Raw genomic sequence first — 18,711 nt, forward strand, 5'->3', positions numbered from 1 at the left:
ACCCTAAAAGAAGTGGATTCAACGCTAATCTCTGTCATTTTAGACTATTTACTTTTAAGCCCCTCTCAGTACCCCGTCTCAATGGAGGTTGAACGTGAACTTAAACGGTATCCTGAGCGTAAAAATCCGTATCACTGACGCATGAACAATGGATTCGACATAAATAACGGGTATTTTCCATTATTTTTACACGACATCCGCTTCTATTCCCCACCCCCAGCGGGGGCTGTGATGTGTCTTTTCTTTTTTTTTTTTTTTTAGATAAGTCATGTGTGTACCCAGTTTCGTTGAGAGCTATTCTGGAACATATCCACGTACATCCATAATCTCGGTTATGTTCACATTCATGTTCACCCCTTCTCAAACCCCATACTGATTGCGGTTGAAGTATGACATAACCATGCAGAGTGTCACAGTACAACTCAGCGACCTCGTAAACAATGTATTCGACATTAATATCAGTCATTTTCGTTTATATTTATATTTCACCATCTCCCCCAGAAAAGCTGAGGGTGTTTTACCCCAACAGTATCTTTTTCAGATAGTAAGTCATATGTGTACCAATTTTGTATGAGGGCTATGCTGGAGGAAACATATACACCTCTTCCAAACCTGAGAGACGGCGTCACCGTCTCAGAGGCCCGCCTCCCCCTTCAAGGGAGGAATGAAAACATCTTAGTAGTAGTAGTCTCAAACGACACAGTAACCGACAGCAGGGACCGGTGATGGTCTGCTGCACGAGATTTTTCCGGTAATTGTGTGACGTAACTTAGTGCGTGAGTGCCAAGTTTCGAACTTCGAACTCAGTAACGGTGAGGTACGGCCTAGAACTTTAACTTTGACAGCGGTACAACTCTACGTTCTAAAGTTTCGTTCCTTTCTAAAGGACTCACGTAGAGAGTTCGAACACTTAAATATTTTGTGTGGCTTACTTATAAACACAAGTGTCATACGTTGGACACGATTAATTTATGCCGTGTGCTATAGAACAGTCAATAAAACTTATAACTTAATAAGACAAGTTCCACCGAGATTATGGATGTACGTGGATATGTTCAGAATAGCTCTCAACGAAACTTGGTACATACATGACTTATCATCTGAAAAAAAAAACACATCACAGCACCTCCTCCCCTAGTGGTTTTAGAGGTGTCTTACTCTAAACAAAACATCCTCCAGATAGTAATTCATACTTGTATCAATTTTGGCTGATAGCTACGCTAGAAGATACATAGGCTACGTCCATTATCTCGGTCATTTGGGACAATTTATTTTACACCCTTTCTTAAGCCCTTGTGCCAAAGGGGGATAAACTTGGACTTTAATAACAAATACGAATGTCACTATTCATCTCGGCGACCCCGACTATTTGTATATCTCACTTCACCTTTCGCCCCCCACTTGGACTTATAAATATCCGGAGTGCCAATATTCATCTCAGCGACCACGAAAAATATGGATTCGACACTATTTGCGATTAGTTTTATATCTCACTCCCCCGCTCACCTTCCACCGCAAAGGGGACTGAACTTGGAATTTTAAAAAAATCAGAGTGTCACTATTCATCTCAGGGATCATGAAAAGTATAGATTCGACACTATTTTCGATTATTTTATATCTGACACCCCCACCCTCGCCACCACCACAAAGGGGGTTCGACATAAAAAATCCGGAGTGTCACTATTCACCTCAGCGATCGTGAAAAGTATGGAAACAACACTATTTTCGATTAATTTTTATATCTCACTACCCCCTTACCCCCTTACCCTCCATCACAAAGGCGCTGAAATTTGACTTATAAAAAAATCCGCAGAGTCACTATTCATCTCAGCGTTCCTAAAAAGCATGGATTAGACACTATTTCCGATTATTTTTGTTACGGGGTTACCCGTGGAATGCAGAGGTGAAAGAAGGTGCGGGCTGGAATGGGTCTAACTACAAAGCTGAGATATTGATTAAAATTGCATTAAAGGTTATATTTTCAAAATTGCAAAACAATCTTCACATAAAATTTCAGATTTTAACAAGTAACAACAAGTCAAATCAGGTACAATACCAGAAAACCCAAGATTTAGAGATATTTTAACAATCTGGGCCACAAGCCCTAAATTTTACAATTTCGGAGCACTCATCTCACAACCACATATTACCAAAGGGCAGAAATCCCCTCATTTCATGGAGCACTTGCTCCCACCTAGCACTATCAGGCCTCCTAGAGGCACATATCCAACTACGAGAAAGAGCTGACCCGCTCTCAATTATTCAAGCCTTTTTCAAAGGCCACAACGGACTTTACTATTAACTGCCCTCAAGGCACACTTACAAAGAAACAGGGGTATCTTGTACCCAACCTACTGGGCTTTAGTAGAAAAATAATAGGTTAAATTAATGGCCCGCAACACCAAGTAGAATGGAGGCGAGTATTTGCACTCCTACATGAAATCTTTTAAAACCTAAGAGGCACTAGGACGATGCACCAGGGCCTATTCCCAAACTATGGAGGTGACTCGTATACAGAATAAATTTAACACATTAAGGAAGAGTAGAAAAACAGTTACGAAAACGTAGTCACCTCAAATCAAAAGGAAGGGGAGCTCGAGAGGGTAAAGTACTTCTCTATCCCCGATTTACAGTTCAACATATGTGAAGTTTTACAAAATTTTACATGTTTAAGAGATAGGTTACATAATAAAAATTTTTCGGACCTTCCCCGCGGATTAAACTGCTGAGCTAGCAAGAAGTAAAGATGGTTAAGTGGCCATTACCTTGTTGAAGAGCTGCTGCCGGATGAAAGAGGCACTTCCCGCCTCCTGCTATACTTCCATACACTAGGCTAGATGTTGTTCGAGTGGCGGAGAGCCAGGAAAATTAGCAGTTTTTATACTCTCGGGGAAGATTCGAGACCTTTCAAGAATAATTAAGACACACCCACAGTCGTTTATTGGGTAGCTTACAGTTACACATCCAAATCGAAGAAGAAAGACAGAAATTCTGGATTGGCTAAGTTCAAAACTGGCGGAAAGAAAAGATTAATATTGCCAACCCACAAATGAAAGAACGAAAGTTAGTAAAGGACAAACTTATGAATTCAAAATTTCTTCAAATAAAATTCTTCCACTTCGCACCAGGGTACATGGTCATAGTATTTTGTACACACATCTATCAGAGAATGTCCACACTTCTTGATCAATAGAAAACAAAACAAGTTGAACTCCACACAGTACTGACAACTTCGTAATCACAAAATTTACGGTAGTGACATCTTCTGAGAAAACTTATGAGTTGATACAGTTGTTAAAGTTCAGAGTTTCTCCTGTAGAGGAGTACTTTAAGGAGGAGAATTCAAATGTGCGGCGTGGAGGTGTACCAGCCGGTACAATTTTTATATCTCATACCCCCCCTGGTCCCCACCCCAAAAGGGAACTGAACCTGGACTTCAAATAATTCGTGAGGCGGTGGTGGTGATTATTGTTTTAAGCGGAAGTACAACTGGGAAACCATCCTCTATATAACGATAACCAGAGAGAAGAAATGGAAGGGGGGTCGGATAGGGTAGATGAAAGTGATGACCCTGGCATAAGAAAGAGGAAGCAATGCCAGGATTCAGCTGAGATGGTGGTGGTGATTATTGTTTTAAGAGGAAGTATAACTAGGCAACCATCCTCGATATCACACTAATCGGAAAGAAAAAATGAAAGGGATCCGACACTTGGAAAAATAAAGGTATCGGCCAAAAAAGACAAGGGCAACGAAGGGTGTGAAATTAAAATACTCCCTTGGCCTCGAGTGCTGTAATACCGTCGAGGTCGGAAAAGAACAAGAATTGATCAAGGGTGGTCCTATAGGATAGATGAAAGTGAGGAGCCTGGCACAAGTAAGTGAAAGTAATGCCACGACTCGGCTAAGGGCCCCGTGGTTGCCAACCCACGCTCTTACGACAGGCAGGGGATACCGTGAGTGTTATTCAACCGCCCCAACACACAGGGGAAAAGAATTCGTGAACCGTTTAAGATTCTGACATTCTGTTTTCAATTTCGCTAAGGATATTAAAGGACGCATAGATGAACATGCAGCACTTTTCTAGGCTTGTGACAAAATTTATCGGGACGCACGTTTCCATATGAGAAACTTATTTCACGCAATAAATGCTGATGAAATGCTATCAAGCTTAAGCCCATTGTACACGATCAAAGGTTTGTCAAATTCAGTACTATACAAGTTTACTTGTCAAATCACTTGCAATACTTGGGAAGTCTTGAGAAGCCACGAACCTGCTACGCAGGCGTAGCAGGGGGAGAGGTGATACTCCCACGTGGCGCGTCCCAGGTGGCGGATAGGGGGGTCCTAACCGGCTTGCCGGCGGACTTGAGGGAAACAAAACACCTCTCGCGCAACAAACACATACCCCCTGTGGGTGGGGGAGGCAGACTAATAATACACCCACGGTATCCCCTGCCTGTCGCGAGAGGCGACAAAAAGGGGCGACCAAGGAATGATTGAATTAGAACCATGAAACTACTTTTGATTCGTACCATCGCGCGGGGAACACCATGGGTCGCTTTTACTTGCGAGTAGTACCACTCTGTTAGGTACAAAATAGATTTGTGATTCATAGCACTCAAGCGGGGTTCAGTGTGGGTTTCCAGTACCCGTGAGTCGCACCCATGTGAGCAACACCACGGGTCTGGGCGTTGCCTGTGAGTTGTACCAGTATATGAGCGACACCGTGGGCCTGCGTTGCCAGTAATTAGTACCCACTATGTGAGGAGCACCATGGGAATGCCGGCGCCCGTGATTAGTAGGCCTACACCTAGGTGAGGAACCTCATCGGTTTGCGTTGGCTATGAGTGGCGCCATTTTGTGAGAAACACCATAGGTCTGCGTTACCTTTACGACGTACAATACTTGTGAGTAGTACCTTAATGTTTGGAACACCGTGAATTTACGCTACTTTTGATTAGTACCGCAGCTTCAGAAATACCATGGTTCTACTTTACTCGCGACATGTACCATTCTGAGGGGCCTTAGACCTGGATTTTGGACCCCATTAGACATCAAGCATCCTCGATTCAGGATTGTGCTTCATGAGTGGGCCCTTGGTCAGTAATGAATTATCTATAATCTTTTCTGAGTTGGATCCACTCCTTTTTTGTTTGCTTTTTTTGTTGTTTTGTTTTTTGGTTCATGTCCATCCATTCCTTCTTCATGACAATTTTTTTTTATTTTGGTCAGTGGATGATTTTGAATTTTTTGTTGTAATTTCATTTCGTACCATTAGGGGCCGATGACCTTGATGTTAGGCCCCTTTAAACAACAAGCATCATCGTCAAGTCTTGAGAAGTCTTCAGAAATCTTGAAAGTGAATTAGAACATGTTCTAGTCGATCAAGGAATTGCGAAGTCTTTGACGGAATTGACCAGTTGAATTCGAGTATTAACCGTGCCGGACTGCCGGTAACGGCAATCAAGACAACAAAAATGGCTTCGTCTTCTTGACCGAGGGAGGTGGTGGTGGTGGTGGTGGTGGTGGTGGTTGTTGTTGTTTTAAGAGGAAGTACAACTAGGCGACCATTCTCTCTATAACACTAATCAGAGAGGGGGAAAAAAAAGGGATCCAACACTTCGAAAAATGAAGGTGTCGGCCAAAGAAAGACAAGGACCACGAAGGGCGTGAAAATGACTTCCTAGGCCTCGATGCTCTAATATCATCGGGGTCGAAAAAGAACAAGAGTTGACCAAGGGAGGTCGGATAGGTTAGATGGAAGTGATGAGCCTGGCACAAGTATGTGGAAACAATACCAGGACTAAGCTAAGGGCTCCGTAGTCACCAACCCACGCTCCCAAGATGAGAGCCCCTGGAGCCCCTTTTAGTCGCCTCTTACGACAGGCAGGGGATACTGTGTTTGTTATTCTACCGCCTCCACCCACAGGGGGAATTGACCGAGGGATGTTGTGTGTGTATTAATTGCCAGATTTGAGCCATATCCCTGCCTATATTCACTGGCTTCAGTAGAGTACCTCGATAAAATGAATAAAACGTCAGGAAATGGGGAGGTGATAGTGATGATTATTGTTTTCAGATGAAGTACAACTAGGCAACTATCCTCAATATAACACTAATCAGAGGGAAAATATGGAAAGGATCCGACACTTCGAAAAATGAAGATATCTGTCAAAGGAAGACAAGGACCATGAAGGGCGTGAAAATTAAAGACTCCCCAGGATACGCAACCTAATATCGTTGGGGTCGAAAAGAAGAAGAGTTGACCAAGGGAGGTCGGATAGGATATACGGAAGTGAGGAGCCTGGCACAAGTAAGTGGAAGCAATGTCAGAACGCAGCTAAGGGCCCCGTGGTCGCCAACCCACACTTTCATTTGACGCCATCTTGGCTACCTGTTCGCAATTTCGACGTTCTGCTTTATTCTACCAGAGGGCAGACCAAACCGGGACTCTGTTGGTAATCTATGAAATGTAATTAATTTTGTTGGGTTAAAACCAGATGTGTCACCGCAGATCTTACGCATGCCAACATCGTACAATATAGAGGGCATAGGCGTTTTTTGACTATTTAAAAATCCAACTACCACTGTCGGGTTTCAAACCAGGACTTTTGGATCGGGAGGCCGACACTCTACCACTGATCCACAGAGCTAACAACGACCAAGGATTATTTTGAATTAATAATGTGATGGTTGAGTGTCCTTGTAACTGACTTCTCATCAAAATGGCCCCAATGTTCGAATACGAATCCCTGCTAATGCATGTGGATTTTCTATACCTCTGTAGTTCGAATTTCGTGCAAACTGGACAAACCACGATACCAACTACAAGTTTTCTTGCTTCATTCAAGTAGGGATACCCATACTGTATGTACGGAACGTCTTCGACAGTAAGGTCGGGCCGGAGGACATTCGGACGCAGGCGAAGCAGCTAAAGCAGCGCAGCGCAGAGCAGATTTTTGTAATCCGTAGGCATCATTGCACCATCGAAAGTTGACAGACAGGGCAGGACAGAGCAGAGCAGGCCGGTTCTGCACCTACTTCCGCCTACCACGCGCAGTCTTCGAAACACAGTTTCCTGCGCACGTGTCACGTAGTTAGTTAAGATGGAGGAGAAAATTACCACAGCCGTTCGGCCTCATCATGTTTTGTAGGTACTATGTGAATCATGTGGACTGCAATGCAATGTTTAATTTTAATTTCCCACGAACCTACTACGCTGGCGTAGGAGGGGGAGAGGTGATACTCCCACGTGGCGCGTCCCAGGTGGCGGATAGGGGGTCCTAACCGGCTTGCCGGCGGACTTGAGGGAAATAAAATACCTCTCGCGGACCAAACACACAACCCCCTGTGGGTGGGGGACGCAGACGAAGAATACACCTTGCCTGTCGTAAGAGGCGACTAAAAGGGGCGACCAAGGGATGATTGTCTTAGAACCATGAAACTACTTTTGATTAGTACCACCACGCGGAGAACACCATGGGTCGCTTTTACTTGCGCGTAGTACCACTATATTAGGTACCAAATAGGTTTGTGATTAGCAGCACACAGGAGCACCGTGGGGTCGGCTTTTGCAGTACCTGTGATTAGTACCGCCATACGAGCAGGACCATGGGATGATAGCTACCATGGTTCTGCCTTGCCTATGATTAGTACCCAGTATACGAGGAACACCACGGGATAGTGCGGGTCCCTGTGGTTAGTACTCTTATGTGGTGAACACCATAGGGTTGCGTTGCCTTCAAGTCCGCCGCAATGTAAGAAAAACCATAGGTCTGTATTATATTGAACCCATAATTCTACGATGAGAAAATTATTTTTCATTTTTCTCAATATTTATTTCAAATAACAAGCTACTTTTATTTGTGAGAGGAGCCATGTTGCATTTCAAGAGCCGAGCTGTCTCGTGGGAACGAACTCACCCGTGGCAAACTGAGCCGCAAGCTCGTGAAATACCGTGACACCTCGGTGAACTTCGAGTACTGAACAATTCTTCAAATTCGTGGAATTCTTCGTAACAAGAGATTTTGGCAACACAGTAAATACAGAAATAAATAATCTAAATTATTCTTAAACCCTACGTGAAGACAGAACCCCCAGGGTAAATATAAATGCAGTTAAGCCTAGGTACAAATCTGCGCCCGATCAGGGGACTAGCTCCACGTGCCAAGGTCAATGGATGAAGAAAACCCGCGAAAAGCCCGGGTAGAAATAATTTACCGGTATTTCACCTGTCGCGAGTGTGGTAAAATTATGAGATTAACATCTAAATAAATCGCAAGTCTGTCCGGAATTCTGGAACAAGTTTAATGAAAATCGGTGTATTGGACGCGAAATTAGCAGATTGCATGATCAAGCTTAGTGGTGTGAGTGGCGTCATCCCATAAGACTATAAAAGGAACCCTCATCTGTATATTTCTCAGTGTCTGTCTGGCTTTTGAAGCAGCGGAAGCTCACGCCCATCGCCGGCAGAAAAGTGTATAAGGTTGATCTCCAAATAACTTAGTACATGTTCGTGGCTATGGTTCACATCCACTGTTAGAAATGGAAGGTGATAGAAATTTTTCTGAACTTTCGCCGACAAAACTGTGAAAGCATAGGCGTCTGTTTAAATACAATGCTGATTTTATTGTATCACCTCGTGTGTGTTGGAAATTGTTAAGGGAGTTGGGAAGCTAGTCAGAGTAGTTCTGATTTCGTTATCTGTGGAACACCTGTTGTATTAGGGTGAATGAAAGCCGAGTCTGGGTAGAAGGGAGACAGTTGCGGTCGACTGCAGAACGAAGGAGGTTTGCTGTACAAAATCATAACGAAGGAAGTGCGTGATTTGTGTTGTCATTTAATAACGTGTGAAAAGGCAGTATTTGTAAGATAGATATATTTAAGAAGATGATGTTCCTTGTAGCCATGTGCGGCTAAGCACGAGGTCAGCTGGATAAATGTAGCCAGAATAGTGAAGATGACATCAAAACAGGTCTGTCTATATTTTGTATTATGTTGTAGTTAGACTGTTGTTTGTCCCAACCAATTTTTCAAGGCGTGTGTCGGGTTGATATTTGTAATTATCAGGCGAAAAGTGTTATAATTTCGGTCAGCGTGAGAAAATCTTTAGTTTTGTAAAATTTCACATCAAGAAACTATAAAATGCGACGTTTAAATCTGGTGTTAATGTTCTATGAGATATTGTCCAAAGTGAGGAAAAATTAGGAATGTGATAATGTCAAAGTAGTCGTGGCGAATGTCTTAATTTCAAATATCATTTGAATTAAGAAATTTTTGTCGAAATTAATAATAATAATAATAATAATAATAATAATAATAATAATAATAATAATAATAATAATAATAATAATAATAATAATAATAATATCTACCGCGGGATAAAATTTTCCTATGTTAAAAGTGCATTTAACAAGTATGTTTTACCAGGATTGCAGGTATTTAGAAAATTCCAGTGAAATCCGATAAAGTTATGTTTTATTCATGGGAAGTAAAATATTGTGACATCGTGTATGTCGATGATATGGAAAATCACGGTGTGTTCTTGTATTCTCGAGGTCCGACAGTTGTAGTAACAGTAAAATAAACAGGTGTATTTTATAAGGGTTATTGTTTTTCACAAGAGGATTGAAATTTGAAAAGGGTCTTGAAATATAAGAAGGATTGAGAGCGAAGAATTTATATATGTGGAGATGAGAGTGGTAGAAATATTGAAGGTGAAAGGGAGCCTGGATTTTAAGTAATACCGCCGGGATAAGGCGAGGAGAATGAGTTTTGAGACAGGCTATGTTTGCCGAGGAAGGATTTGTGAGACAGGCTGTATATTAAATGTGAGATTTTATGCGGCAGGCTGTAGTATATTCCGCTAACAATCCGAAAGCTGGGACCTGGAGAAGGTCGGTCCGAGATCATTATTGTGCGAAGCACAGTAAATGTTAATTGAGATCCCAAGTAAAAAAGATTCTGGTGGGTAACTCTTGGTAGTAACAATTTCAAGTGACTAGTTACGTAAAGTCAGTATGAATATTAGGATAATGTGACCTCAAGGATAAAAGAGCATTTAGAATACACGGTTGGTGTTTTTGACCGTGTAAATTTATTGAATTTCGTTTCACTGGATAGTCATGTATATAAATATTTGGAAATGACGGTAGGCGATTTGAGGGTTTCCAATGCGGTGGTGATGATTATTATTTTTGGACAACATCCACAATTATTCTTCCCTAAAATTTCATTGCGCATGCTGAGATCGTGTTTGAGTTGGGGGATTGTTCGTCACTTGATATTTATTTTTCAAGTTCACGTTGTTTTTGTAACGAGATAGACTTACTGCATTTTCCGACTTGCGTTCGTTTAATAGTAAGAGAAGTTGTTCAGTTGTGTGTTATTAGTCTGACCAGGTTTACAACAGAAATGTCAGGGTTTGTTTGAAATTGCTAGTTCGCCTGATGTGCCAGGGGAAGTGTATACGACCCAATGTCCGCCCGACAATAGAATTAGGACGTCACATGTTATCCTAGGAGTATACTGATAATGAGACGTCCTAGTTCACGCTCGACGATAGAATTAGGAAGGTATTGTGTACATAGAGATTAGTGTTAGGGTGTACAGACTTTAAGTAAGCCGACGATGGGTTTGGGATGTCAGCTGTACATACTCAAGTCTCAGATTAGATGTTTTGCGAAGTGACCTGGGTGATGGTAGCATCTACAGTAACATACGAAATATGAAGAGAGTTAGCTTGATAATAATGAGGCCAAACTTGCTCGCAGCCCTCAACAGCTGAAAGGTGTTGACCTAAGATTACGGGACCCCTGACGGCGTGCATAATAAGGGTTGTCCAACATTGGATATCGAGCTAATTGAACATTGAACATTTTACTACAGTTCTCCACGCGTGTTGAGTTCAAATAAATTCGATATTTTATTTTATTTTACGGAACTAAATATTTGGCGTTCTGGTATTCATTTTTTATAGTGTGCATATTGACATTCAATGTATTAGTGTGAGACTTGAGTTGCGAATGCGGTTTCGATTCGTCAGCCAGTAATATTATTTTTATTATTTTCAATTTTGTCGTTCTGGCATTTTATATGTATTTTGAATTCGATCAAGTGATAACTTTGTAGGTAGTGTGTTGGGACAAACAATAAGTAGATGGATCTGTAAGAAGGAAAGAATTCCTTAAGTTTGTTTTATTTTTCAATGTGGACTGGTAATTTTATTAAGCGTAACGTAACCATTTCTAACTTGAAAATCGGTTTGATAATATTTTTCAAGTGATTTACCACTTTTTAATTAACTTCAGTGTTTGGCATTTCTTCTAAATGCGTGATGAAGAAGTGTTTCCTGCATTTCGCAGTTTTGTTCCTTCAGAACGACGTAACGTAAGATCCTCGCGGATCGTGGTGTTTTTGGTTCCTTCTGAACAGCTGTTTGGGTGATGCACGTTTAGCATCGGGATTATTTTATCACTTAAGGGTGTCATGAATGACAAATACAAGGTGGAATTTGTTTCAATTGTGAATACTGCTATTAACTCGTAGTGAACACCATGCTTTCCTACAATATTTCGCAAACTATCCAAAGCAACTGATAGTCAATTTGGTTCGATTAAGGGTTCATTCGGCGGGTGTTCCGTATCCGAAAGGGTATTCGACTGGTGGATAACCTTAATTGAGAGGAAATCAGGCGTTCTACTTGTTGAAAGTCAGATTTTCTACGGATCGTGTGGATTAATTCTCAGTTATCTTTTGCAATAATAGGTGCCCGATTTTCAGGTTTTTCCTTTTTCAGTTTCGCTGTCCACTAATTTATTACTTTCCCCGAAGCAACACTTCGATATTGTGAGAAATAAATCAACGCTATGCAATGTGACTGCGTTTGAAACATTCAATAATAAATAATTTATATTTTTTTATTTCAATGATTTATATAAAATAATAATGTTGTCATGCCATTTCGAATTTAATAAAAGTTAGTAAGCACATAATTGCTCCTCACTTCAAGTAGTTAGGTTCTCTTCTGAACCCCATCGTTTGGTTAAGATCGTGACCGAATTTCTCCCCGCAACGACCCAAGATTTAAGAGTTCAATATCGCTCTGCTGTAGCAGCTGTGGCCGACCAACGATGGAATGATAAGTTCAAGGGTTCAATATGTCGAAATCATAACCTGTGAGTAGTACCATAATGTATGGAATACCGCGAGTCTCTGCTACTTTTGATTAGTACCGCAACATGACAAATACCATGGTTCCACATTCCTAGCGATAAGTACCGTTATGAGAGGCCGATAACTTGGATTTTGGACCTCCTTTAGATTGCAAGCATCATCGATTCAGTGTTATGCTATAGCTGCAGTCCCTTGGTCAGTAATTCAGTTTCTGTGAATGTAAGGCATTGCGGGTCACATCCACTGATTGTTTCAAATTCATCTGCATCCATTCAGTCTTCGTCCTCACGTTTTCAATTCTGGTCAGTGGAGAATTTTGGACTTTTAATTTGTCATTCCATTTCGTCTCATTTCGTACCATTAGGGGCCGATGACCTCGATGTTAGGCCCCATTAAAAACAAGCATCATCATCATCAATTTTAATTTCGTTATGTATGTGCGTACACGCATCGTGAGAAAATGGCGAACAGAATTTAATGAAAATCGGTATGTGAATTCGGGTAATAAGGCACTACAGTCTAGGCTATATATCATTTTATTAACACTGGGTAGCAAGGTAGTTTAGAGGAAAGCTTAAAATTAAATCCCCACGGACCTACTACGCTAGCGTAGCAGGGGGAGAGGTGATACTCCCACGTGGCGGTCCCAGGTGGCGGATAGGGGGGTCCTAACCGGCTTGCCGGCGGACTTGAGAGAAATAAAATACCTCTCGCGGACCAAACACACTACCCCCTGCGGGTGGGGGACGCACATGTAGAATACACCCGCGGTATCCCCTGCCTGTCGTAAGAGGCGACTAAAAGGGGCCCATGGGGCTCTTAACTTGGGAGTGTGGTTTGGCGACCACGGGACCCTTAGCTGAGTCTTGGCATTGCTTCCACTTACTCGTGCCAGGCTCCTCACTTTCGTCTATTCTATCCGACCTCCCTTGGTCAACTCTTGTTCTTTTCCGACCCCGACGGTATTAGAGCATTCGAGGCCTAGGGAGTCTTTCATTTTCACGCCCTGCATGGCCCTTGTCTTTCTTCTTCCGTTACTTCATTCTTCGAAGTGACGGATCCCTTCTTTCTTCTTTTTTTCTCTGTCTTTACCCCCTGTGGGTGGGGGACGCAGACGAAAAATACACCCACGGTATCCCCTGCCCGTCGTGAGAGGCAACTAAAAGGGCCACCAAGCGATGATTGTCTTAGAACCATGAAACTACTTTTGATTCGTACCATCACGCGGGGAACGCATGGGTCGCCTTTACTTGCGAGTAGTACCACTATATTAGGTACGAAATAGGTTTGTGATTAGTATAAGCAGTGAGTAGGTTCTCTGGTGGGTTTCCAGTACCCGTGAGTCGTACCCATGTGAGCAACACCGCGGGTCTGGGCGTAGCCTGTGAGTTGTACCACTATATGAACGACACCGTGGGTCTGCGTTGCCTGTGATTAGTTCCCACTGTGAGAGGAACACCACGGGATAGTACGGGTCCCTGTGGTTAACATATCTAGATGAGGAACCTCTTCGGTTTGCGTTGGCTATGAGTGGCGCCATTGTGTGAGAAACACCATAGGTCTGCGTTACCTGTACGACGTACAATACTTGTGAGTAGTACCATCTTGTGTGGAACACCGTGAGTCTTCGCTACTTTTGATTAGTACCCCAACATGACAAATACCATGGTTCTACTTTACTAGAGATAAGTACCATTTTGAGGGGCCGTGACCTGAATTTTGGACCCCTTTAGACATCAAGCATCCTCGATTCAGGACTGTGCTTTATAACTGGTCCCTTGGTCAGTAACACTATTATTTATGATTTTTTTGAGTCGCATCCACTTTTTTTTTTGGTTCATGTCCATCCATTCATTCTTCATGGCATTATTTTCTTTTGGTCAGTGGATGATTTTGAACGTTTTGTTGTAATTTCATTTCGTATCACTAGGGGCTGATGACCTCGATGTTAGGCCCCTTTAAACAACAAGCATCATCATCATCAAAATCAAATCCTCAAATATCTATGAAGCAATCCGTTGCCCAAGTTCTCGCAACATTGGGTATTTAACGTTAAGATCTAATGTTGATTTTGGATAGGATCATCGCCGACTCCATGGCCGTCATCCACCATCACATGTATGTGAAGAAATAAGTACGAAAAATAATTTATCATATCTTGTCAAATATAAATGCTAACGCGTTCACAACAGATTGCCAATGTGTATTGATTTTAGTATTATAAAATGTCTTGTGGCAGCTAGATGGAAATCTAGCAGTACATTTGTAAATAAATATTTTCTACCTCTCCCCCTCTCTGATCCTATTAATGAATACTACAAAACAAAAGTTATAGAGAATACAATTTCTGATCGTGTATGTCTTTTACTATTTTATCGTACCGGCTATGATAACAGAGAAAGGTATTAATGAATTTACCAAGCAAGTTGGTCGTGCGGTTAGGATCGCCTTGCTATGAGCTTGCATTCGGGAGATAGTGAGGCGAACCCCACTGTCAGCAACCCTGTAGATGGTTTTCCATGGTTTCCCACTTTCACTCCAGCCAAATGCTGTAGGGGGGTCACTTCCTTCCTATTCCTAGCCCTTTCCTGTCCCATCGTCGCCATAAGACCTATCTCTGTCGGTGCGACGTAAACAAAATAAAACTTAATCATGAATTTAGACTTTTCTTGCCTAGTTCATATGAACGCCGATCTTAAGGTGAACAACCGTGTGGTCATCAGCAGAAGGAAAATTGTGAAGATAACTATCAAAATGAGAAAAATCACTAATGCTTGAATGAAAAGGAAAAAGAGCCTCTTTATACTGGATGCCCCATTATCACAGAGTCTAAAGAAAACATGTACTTTCTGAAAACCGACGAGGCCCTGCGTGGCGTGCTTCGCAGTTTCGTAAGCCTCGCGCTGTTCTGCTCTGCTCTTCCCTGCTCTGCGGCCAACTGCTTCTCAATGTGCGCCCGACCAAATAATGGAACTTGCTAGCCAGTAGCCATGGTTCAACTGAGTGCAACCTGCTGTCTTCTCTTAACTTGTTCTAAGCTAGTCGTGTGATTATTGGAAGATTCTCGGCATCAAACAGAACGTGTCACCCGATACAACACCACTCTGTGGTCAGGAACAGGTCAAGAATACAGAATGAGATAATGTATCATCGTTACCCAGCTACTTGAGTGAGCTGTCAAGGAACAAGATATTCCAAGTTATCAAATCAGTCTCCTTTATTTTTAACAAGGCTCACAGTCTGTCGAAAGCCATATCTTCATTGTTCCCACACGTAAAATTCTATAACGGAATCTTTATGTCCCCGCTTATGTAGTCGTGCCCATATACGCCAATTTGTGGGAATTTGCCCGCAGCTTTACTGACAGATGGGATAATCTGTTACAGAACGTTTCAGTTCATTCTTCCGATCTATCTTCCTCTTTTGTGGCCTTTTTCCAATCATTCGGAGTCAACTCTAATGAAAATTAAGCCAAGTTTCACGACCAGATGCCCTTCCTTATCCAATCCGATGATAGGGACCTATTCATTACTTTACGGATTTCTGTAGTGGGTGGTGGTGGTGGTGGTGGTGGTTTAAAGAGGAAGTACAACTAGGCAACCATCCTCTATATAACGCTAATCACAGAGAAAAAATGGAAAGAATCCGACACCTCGAAAAATGAAAAATGAAGACAATACCTTCGGGGTCGAAAAAAAACAAGAATTGACCAAGGAAGGTCGAATAGGATAGAGGAAAGCCAGGAACCGGGCACAATTAAGTGAAAGCAATGCCAGGACTCAGCTAAGGGCCCCGTGGCCGCCAACCCACGGTTCCAAGTTCAGAGCCCTTGGAGCTCACACGAAAGGAAGGATCGTTGTCTACAAATAGAATGCAATTTTCATAGTATATTCCACGTCGAAAATGAGATATATTTGACAAAATCTAATTTAAGAATAACCCCCTGTGGCTGGGGGGCGCAGATAAATAATACTCCCACGGTATCCCCCGCCTGTCGTAAGATGCATCTAAGAGGACCCCAGGGGCTCCCAACTTGTGAGCGTGGGTTGGCGACCATGGGAATCTTAGCTGAGTCTTGGCATTGTTTACACTTACTTGTACCAGGTTCCTCACTTTCATCTATCCTATCCGACCTCCCTTGGTCAACTCTTGTTCTTTTCCTACTCTGACGGTATTAAAGCATTTGAGGCATAGGAAGTCTTTCATTTTCACGCCCTTCGTGGCCCTTGCCTTTCTTCGTCCGTTACATCATTTTTCGAAGTGACGGATCCCTCCTTTTCTTCTTTTTTCTCTGTCTATCCCCTGTGGGTTGGGGGTGCAGACGAAAAATTCACCCACGGTATCCCCTGCCTGTCCTAAGAGGCAACTAAAAGGGGTGACCAAGGGATGATTGCATTAGAACCATGAAAATATTTGTGATTAGTACCATCACGCGGGGAACACCATGGGTTGCCTTTACATGCGAGTAGTACCACTGTTAGGTACAAAATAGGTTTGTGATTAGTAGCAGCAGAGAGTGGGTCACTGTGGGTTTCCAGTACCCGTGATGAGTACCATTGTGAGAAACACCACGTGTCTGGGCGTTGCCTGTGATTAGTACCACTATATGAGGAACACCATGGGAATACAGGCGGTCGTGATTAGTACATCTAGTTGAGGAACACCATGGGTTGTGTTGCCTATGAGTGGCGGCATTATGTAAGAAACACCATATGTCTGCATTACCTGTACGACTTACAATACTTGTGAGTAATACCATAATGTGTGGAACACCGTGAGTCTGCGCTACTTTCGAATAGTACCGCAACATGGCCAATACCGAGGTTCTTCTTTACTAGCGATACCATTATGAGGGGCCGTTGACCTGGAATTTCGACCCCCTTTAGACAACAAGCATCCTCAATTCAGGATTGTGCTTTAGAAGAAGTCCCTTGGTCAGTAATACTATTGTTTCTGATAGTTTCTGGAGCGGATCCACTGATTGTTTTAAATTCATATCCCTCCATTCATTCTTCATCATCACATTTATTATTCTGATCAGTGGATGATTTTGAACATTGAAAGTGTCATTACGTTTCATACCATTAGGGGCCGATGACCTAGATGTCAGGCCCTTTTAAACAACAAGCATTATCATCATCATCATCATCATCATCATCATCATCATCATCACCTCTGATGTTCGTTCTCAGGTGAGATATCTGGTTATGTCCCATTGGGAGATGGAGAGACAGGCCAACCCTCTCCCAGATAAGCTGAGAGCGATAAAAGGAACTACGAAGGTATAGAAGACATCCCGTCGGGCTTCTATTTTGTCGTCTTCGGATCGGCCACGGTTATAGCAACGCACTCATACTTACTGAAGTTAGAAGGCCCCGGATGTGTATTTGCAGCGGTAATATTACCGTGGTACACATCCTTACGGAGTGCGCGCACCTGGCGATCTGCGGCGTAGTCAGAATCTTCCGAGTACCAGTACGAGCAGTCAGAAGACCTCCTCTTCCGTTTTATGCTGGGCTGAGTGTCTCAGACGGTTGAGACGCTAGCCTTCTGACCCGAACTTGGCATGTTCGATGCTGGCTCAGCCCGGTGGTATTTGAAGGTGCTCAAATACGTCAGCCTCGTGTCGATAGATTTACTGGCTCGTAAAAGAACTCATGCGGGACTAAATTCCGAAAACCGTAAAAGAAGTTAGGTGCGACGTAAAGCAAATAACATTATTACATCCGTTTTATGAGTGGTAGTGGCCTGTTCGATCGAGTATAAAACTGTATTTTCTATTAGTTGTCATTTTAATGTTAACTACGTTTTATTCTGTTGATTTTTTCGTTTGTTTAGTGTATTTCAATGAGTTTTTAAACTTTAAATATATATATTATATATATAAAATTGGGCGTCAAGCCAATTCCTTATTCTACCTTAACCTATTTTCTCTATCTTTTTAAAACAAAATAAGGCATTACGAGTTAGATCCGCTTATTATTTTAAATACATAATAACTTCTTATTAGCATTTTTTAAATTCTAGTCAGTGAATACATTTTAAAATGTTAATTATCATTACATTTCATTCCATCTCGTACCATTAGGGGCCGATGACCTAGATGTTAGGCCCCTTTAAGCAACAAGCACCATCATCATATCTCGAAATATTTTTGGTGAGCCATTCTTTTCTTCGCTTTACAATAAAAGTATTTCTGTGTGATGAGACCGCTAAGAGGGAAGAGTCACGGATGTCACGAAGATGATAAATGTGGTAGCGACAGTCGGGAGGTCACTTACCTTATACCACACTAATTAGTGGGCGTGGATAGCCATTCGCTTCACACATCACCAGTAATATCTCCCAACGATTTACAACCGCCTGTCACTAGAAGCTGCATTATCTCCTTGGCCGTGACTTAGGCTATAGCAGCATCGCTGTCCAGTGCGTTTTACTGAAGAGGCACACACTGATAAAAACCCATAGAACCTGCCACCTTAAAATACGCGTATCCCACTCCCTAGAAGTTCCGATAACCTGTGAGACTACAGCAAA

Source organism: Anabrus simplex, chromosome 4 (assembly GCF_040414725.1).
Source record: "Anabrus simplex isolate iqAnaSimp1 chromosome 4, ASM4041472v1, whole genome shotgun sequence".
Taxonomy (NCBI): domain Eukaryota; kingdom Metazoa; phylum Arthropoda; class Insecta; order Orthoptera; family Tettigoniidae; genus Anabrus; species Anabrus simplex.